The sequence below is a fragment of the Phalangium opilio genome, unplaced genomic scaffold (assembly GCF_054372755.1).
Source record: "Phalangium opilio isolate 3A_F unplaced genomic scaffold, DU_Popi_V2 ptg000002l_1, whole genome shotgun sequence".
Classification (NCBI taxonomy): domain Eukaryota; kingdom Metazoa; phylum Arthropoda; class Arachnida; order Opiliones; family Phalangiidae; genus Phalangium; species Phalangium opilio.
The window spans coordinates 4,815,515-4,821,687 of record NW_028324144.1 but is presented as its reverse complement, the minus strand read 5'-3'; positions in this window follow the sequence as shown (position 1 = coordinate 4,821,687).

Sequence of the window (6,173 nt, the reverse complement as noted above, 5' to 3'; positions counted from 1 at the left end):
CTTGATTGTGGTACCACCAAGTTAACTGCGCTTTCTGTTTCTGGGGCTAAAGCTATAATGGGGTAATTAAAAGAAATCTTCAAGCTTGACGTAATTGAGAAATATGAGGTCTATGCTTACTCTTTCGTTTCGCCCTAAATGCAGAAAATTTGAACAATTAATGTTTTCGTTTATTTATTATATCCAATATTGAAAGAGTTGGACACGCAAAGGTTTAACGTGAAAAAGAACCGTTTTCTACGGAAAAATCTACCCATTTTTAGGTTCAATTCTACTATATTTCCTAGCATTTAAAGACCCTTGCTATTATTTGGGTTTTCAGTAATGTCAGCTCAACTTAAATCAATTATTCTCCCAAACGTAGCGAGAGGTCAAGTTTTATTTTTTTTTCTAAGTTTTTGTTACATTTTAATTTTCAGACTTTAAATAGAAAAGTCGATATTAATTAGTTAATGAAAAGTGTACCATTATAACATCAAGGTGCAAGTAGTTGCGAAACAAACCCGTCATTAAACAGGTTTAAAGGGACTGTAAAGAAGGCACCGCCGGGTAGAAAACAATATTTGAAATACGCCACAGCCAACACGTGACGCTAAGATACAAAGACTCCGTATAGAGTTGGACTGGACACCTAGTGCTGCGAGATTGAAGCGCCACTTACAAGACGTGATAGTTTTCGAAATAAGACGAACAAAGTTTCTTTGAACCACGCCTAACCTAAGTCACTTGCTTTGGACTTATTTCAAATCATTTTTACCATTAGTTTATAAGATATGTTCCATAAGTTTGTCACTGCTTACTGAAAGCTTGTCATGAAGTGACGTAGGTGAAACGTTATAGATTCTGGTAAAGCGACGCCGGGTGAGGTGCTGACAAAGGCTTAGTACAGACTACATACGAAGATGGACTGCAAAATCGAGTGTAGTCAATTCTCCCTTGTCGTTCTCGAACTAGCTCTCAGTAAGTCTCTAGCTAGCATTACGAAGTAGTGTCTACTTATAAGTGTCACACTTATGGAACATATCTTTTAAAATTATGTTTTATCCACCCTCTGATGAAACTTAATAGTCCCTTTTTAAGTGTCTTCATTATTAAAGCTACAATTCGGGCTGGGTTTTTTTTTAGTGTTTTAACTTTTAGCTAAAAATACAATATTTGAAACTTAAGTAATATTTTTTTCCTAAGCACATCTATAATATTTGTCTAAATTCGAAAATTAACATTTTACATTTGAAAATTTCACTTCTATCGAACATCTCCAAAGTATTTAAATATATACAGTCTTTGCAATTTCAAAACTAGTCTTTCAACAAGTTTTCTTATGAAACGAAAAACAAAACGCTATACACTTGCCAGTTTTATTTAACGCAAGTCATGTGCATTTCTAGAATTAGGTTATTAAGTTAAAATAGTTTATCGATTTCGTGTTCTGAGTTATTGAATTCTCAGTGTTTAAGCAAAATGGTAGAAGAATATTTCGGCAAAGACAACTACTGCTGTTCCTGACATCAGAATGAAGAGCAAGTAGAAAGGAACAAAGACGCTACTGAGATCCAAGCCAGCCGTGCTTTTCAATGGTTTCTTCCAGGTGACCTTATCAATTAAGTAATGCATCTCCATGTTCAGATGTTTCAGTACTTGCGTTTCGAATAGCGGTGCCAAGCTGCAAACAGAACATTGGTCAAGCCCGTTCATGTTACCATAAAATTCATACCGACCTTAGTTGGAGGGCTTCGTGCAGTTGCGAACTGCTTCTCATCCACGAGGTGTTTAAAACGAGGTGTAGGTAGTCGAAAGCAATTTCCTGCTGCGAAATGTAAAGTCCTCTTTCCTTTAGCAATAACTTTTTAGCCTCATCAGTGTCAGCATCATAATCGTATGTCAGCAATTCACCCAAGAATTCAAGCAGATGAGTGTCATCCGTGATTAGAGCGTTTTCCCCAGAAAGAATAGAAGTATATACATAACTACCAAAAAAATCTATTTGGTGTCTGAGAAGTCTCCCCTGATCGAATGTGTTTAGCCATTCACCAATAACAGGGTCCTCGGCTGCCTGTAGATACACTCAAACGACGTTAGAAGAATAGATGATTTAACAAGTATCTCCTTTTTACCAAAAGTTTAAGATATTGGTGGGTTCTACTTTCTGCAATAACTGTTGGTGGAATTCCCGATTTGATCAAGTCTGAAAGAGTGTCGATGGTATTGTAGCTTTCCGTCGTGAACTCCGTCCGCAAATAACAACCCAAGAAAAACAGAATGAAAGTCACTCCGATCAGCCACGACGAAGCCAGCAGACGGCAAGTAATGTGGGGCAAAATGGCCGGAATTGCTACGGAACGTAATTATCTAGTTAGTTTTGTATGTGACAAAAGCGCCAACCATCTTCCGTTATATCAAGACTATCTCTTCTAAATGAAACCCTCATAGAGTCAAACGCAACTGGTTTTAGCTGCAGTCTGACGTAATGGGCTTGCAATTCTTATTAAAAATTGCTCACGTTCGGCGCACAAGAGCGACGCGTTCTCCCAGACATTATCAAGGGTTTCGCGAGCCAGTTTCTTGACAACTTTCTTGGTGGGCAACGATTTGTATTTGTTCGTTACAATGGAGTGAATGACGAGCAAAAGTGACAGAATGACCACAGTGGACACAACTAAAATAAAAACCTAATTGAAACAAGAATGTAATTCAATAAATTGGGCAGCGAGTGGATTGTGTTTTGAGGGAATTTTACATTCGTGTCCATATTTAACAAGGAAAAAGAAGTTGACCAGACTGTTTTCGGGGGGCCGGACACTATAATCAACCTGGCCGTTTCAAAAACCGGAGACGGACTGAAATACTCTTCTCTACCATGGAAAAAAGATTGGAACAATGGCATCAATATCATATTAACGTCCTAAACAAAAGATATGGTCATAAATGAATATTCTTCGGCATTTGTAAATTCGGTCTGATTTGCCATCTACTTACGTTGAAATATTCAGGATTAGTGAATGGTAAACTAGCTGCTAAATAGTCAATTTCATGTTCTTTGAAAGATGCCCTAAAATCATAAGTAAAATTAAGATATCAATGTTGTTGCTTGCTCATTATCCGTAAGTATGCTGAAAGATTTTTAACATTCAAAGCATACAAGGAGTTGTACTTAGAAGAAACTTAAAGAATTTTGTAGGGTGTGCGAATAAGGGTCTATGTCCGCATTAGGGCATTTATGCGCTGAGCTCGCTACGCTCGCCTAGTATGCCGAGAAAATCGCCTGTACACACTGAGAAAAGTTCGCGCCTATGTAACTAGCGAAGACGGAAGACGGCGAGGTAGAGGAAAAATATTCATCGAAGTTCGAACTGAACTTTTAACGTCGATCTCGCCGTCGATCTCGCCGTCGTAGGCGATGCTCAACCAATCAGTGTCCATCATTTTAGGGACGTCATATTTAAAGAGCTGCTTCGGTTTTTTTACTAGAAGTCTGAATTAAGTGCGTGTTGAATCTTGGTTTGTCTGCTATTTCGAATTTATATCGATATAAGGTAGGTGCGGCAAGAGAGTAAAAATACTTCATGTTGAAGGATCTTTTCAAATACTCCTCCATGATATTGTACAGTAAAATGGGATTCTCCATCATCCACGTTTCCTAAATAGAAATAATAAATGTTATTTTTCCATCAAGAAAAATAATTTTCTGAGACACAGTCACTTGGGTGATTTCATTAAATGCTCATAAACTCACTTCAATTGTCGTTACGTTTATTGGAGTCTCTTGAGTGTACCTATTAATAATTACTATTCAAATCGACAATAACATTGCAGATTTGAAAATTCAAATTCTACCTATATTTAAAGTATCGGTCTTTTCCAAGAAATTCAAATTGGCTTGGTGTCATTTTGGATGTCTTCGTAAATCCTGGAAAGCTCAATGCGAAACGTTCAAATAATCTAAGGAGTTTTCTGTATGGATTTTTCGATGTTTATATTACATCTGAAAATCCAGGGTAGATTATTGGTTCTTGATTTTAATCAAGACAGGAGCAGATGACAAAGGAGTCTCGGACGCTAGCTTCCATAATGTAGAGGGCAATGGGATCCGCGTACGTCACGGATATTAACCAAAATCATTACGCCAGTGCCACCTCTCGTAGGAAATTTGAGCCTTATTTTCCAACCAATAGCGTGGCTGCAAAGTCTCGAAAGGAGATCTGGGAAATCGCGTCTGGAGCCTCTCTTTAAAAATACGTATCGTCTGCTTATAATTAGCCTAGGCTTAACGAGTATTAGAGTTAAACAAGACGGCCCAAGGGCTCGTAATAGTAGCCATATCGTACGAGTGAATAGCCCCTCTATCCCCTACCCTAATGAGTAGATAACCCCTCTATACGTTACCCTAATGAGTGAATAGCGCTATCTTTTTCAATGCTTAAATGATTTACCGTGCATAAAATCAGAGTGAATAGCCCCTCGATTCCCTACTCTAAACAGTGATTAAATTATAACCGTATAAATTTACTTATGCTGTAATTCTAAAATTCCGGCGAATCGAAGAACAGATAGTTTTTAGTGATAATCCCCTCGATGAGTTTACAACATAGACTTATGCCGATGCACACTTATCGCATCTTATAAATTTCTAACAAGGACTTATGCCCAGAAACCTTTGAAAGAGAAAGTTTAGTTATAGTGATTACGCATTTTAGTGATTATCCCCTCGAATTACCTTTAGCAATGCTAAAATGATCAAACGCATAACGCTCATTTAACACTATGTTAGCTCTATCTAAACCCATTTTTGAATTAACCGCCAAAACGTTCCAGTCAAACATAACATAGATGACGATAGCTACTGAACGAGAACGAAAAACGGGGAAAATCGTTATCTATTTGATTAGCACATACATAACAAGTTGGGAAAACCAAAATATTACCTCTCCGAGTCTAGAGGAGGACTACTTACAAACTTATTTTCCCAGATATGGAAATGTTTCTTTTTTTTATGAACAAATACTGAAGTTAAAATTTATGAAATATTAAAGCAGTATACAAAGCATAGCAAATATACTGTAAATCAGACGACATTTTACATCCAATAAGGATATACTTGTACACATTAAAATCATCCGATGGGGGAAAAACGGGAAATGAAAAGATAAAACTTTGGAGGGATATTACCTTTACGTGTTTGTAAAGGCCAAATTTTCTACTCCTCAACTGTATACCCTCTATGTTCAAAGCCATATTCACAACAGGGTTGCCATGTAAACACTATCCTCTCGTTTCACCTCAACGATTTTCTTACTTTGTCAACATGACTTTTAACGTTACATAACACCAAAGCTAATTTGTGGCTACACACACTGAAGGTAAATGCGTACCATAAAAAGCATGAAAACACGAAGCTATTATCCGATTACGATCAGACCTTTCACTGGTCTGGGCTGCGTTCAGCAGAGCTCACCAAAAAAGACAGCGGATTTTGGAAATGTTTACCGGTGAGCTCTGTCGTCATAGCTTTTCTCCGGTCATCGGCGTTTTATAAATGACGCTAGCGCAATAAAGCGTGCAAGGTACCAAGGCTTAACAAAAATTGTATGATAACATATTTTAAGAGATAGATAACAACAACTTTTATAATTAAAATTAGAAACTAACATGTCTCTTAAACTTCTCGCGTGATCAACTTGTTTCACGCCAATTAAATAGCTATAGTCCCATCAGAATCAGCAAGAGCTATTTGTATTAATTCCTCCATGCTTTTTTCGCCAAGCTGAGAACTACGCGTTTTACGTCACGTTATCCAAAAACCCGACTATTTTCCTTGAAGTACGCGCTGGCTCAGCGCTGAGCACCGTGACGTCAAAATTCAATAACAAAATCCCGTTCTGTAGGTCACTGCTAACAGCGCTGCCTATTGACAAACAAAAATTCATTTGACCAATATAGTTGCGTTCTTCTTGAAATCACTTTAGAAAGAATTATGCTATAAACAGATGTAGTATAGCTTAAGTAATATATAAACATCGATTTCAAATAATAATAATTAAAAATATTCTTGTGATATCAAAATGAAACAGAGCTTTATAGCTACAAAATCACTAAAGGCATCGAAATTACGAAAAATATTTCCAAATATTAATTACACATTATGAGAAAACCAAATTTTAAGGTTTTGTAGGATT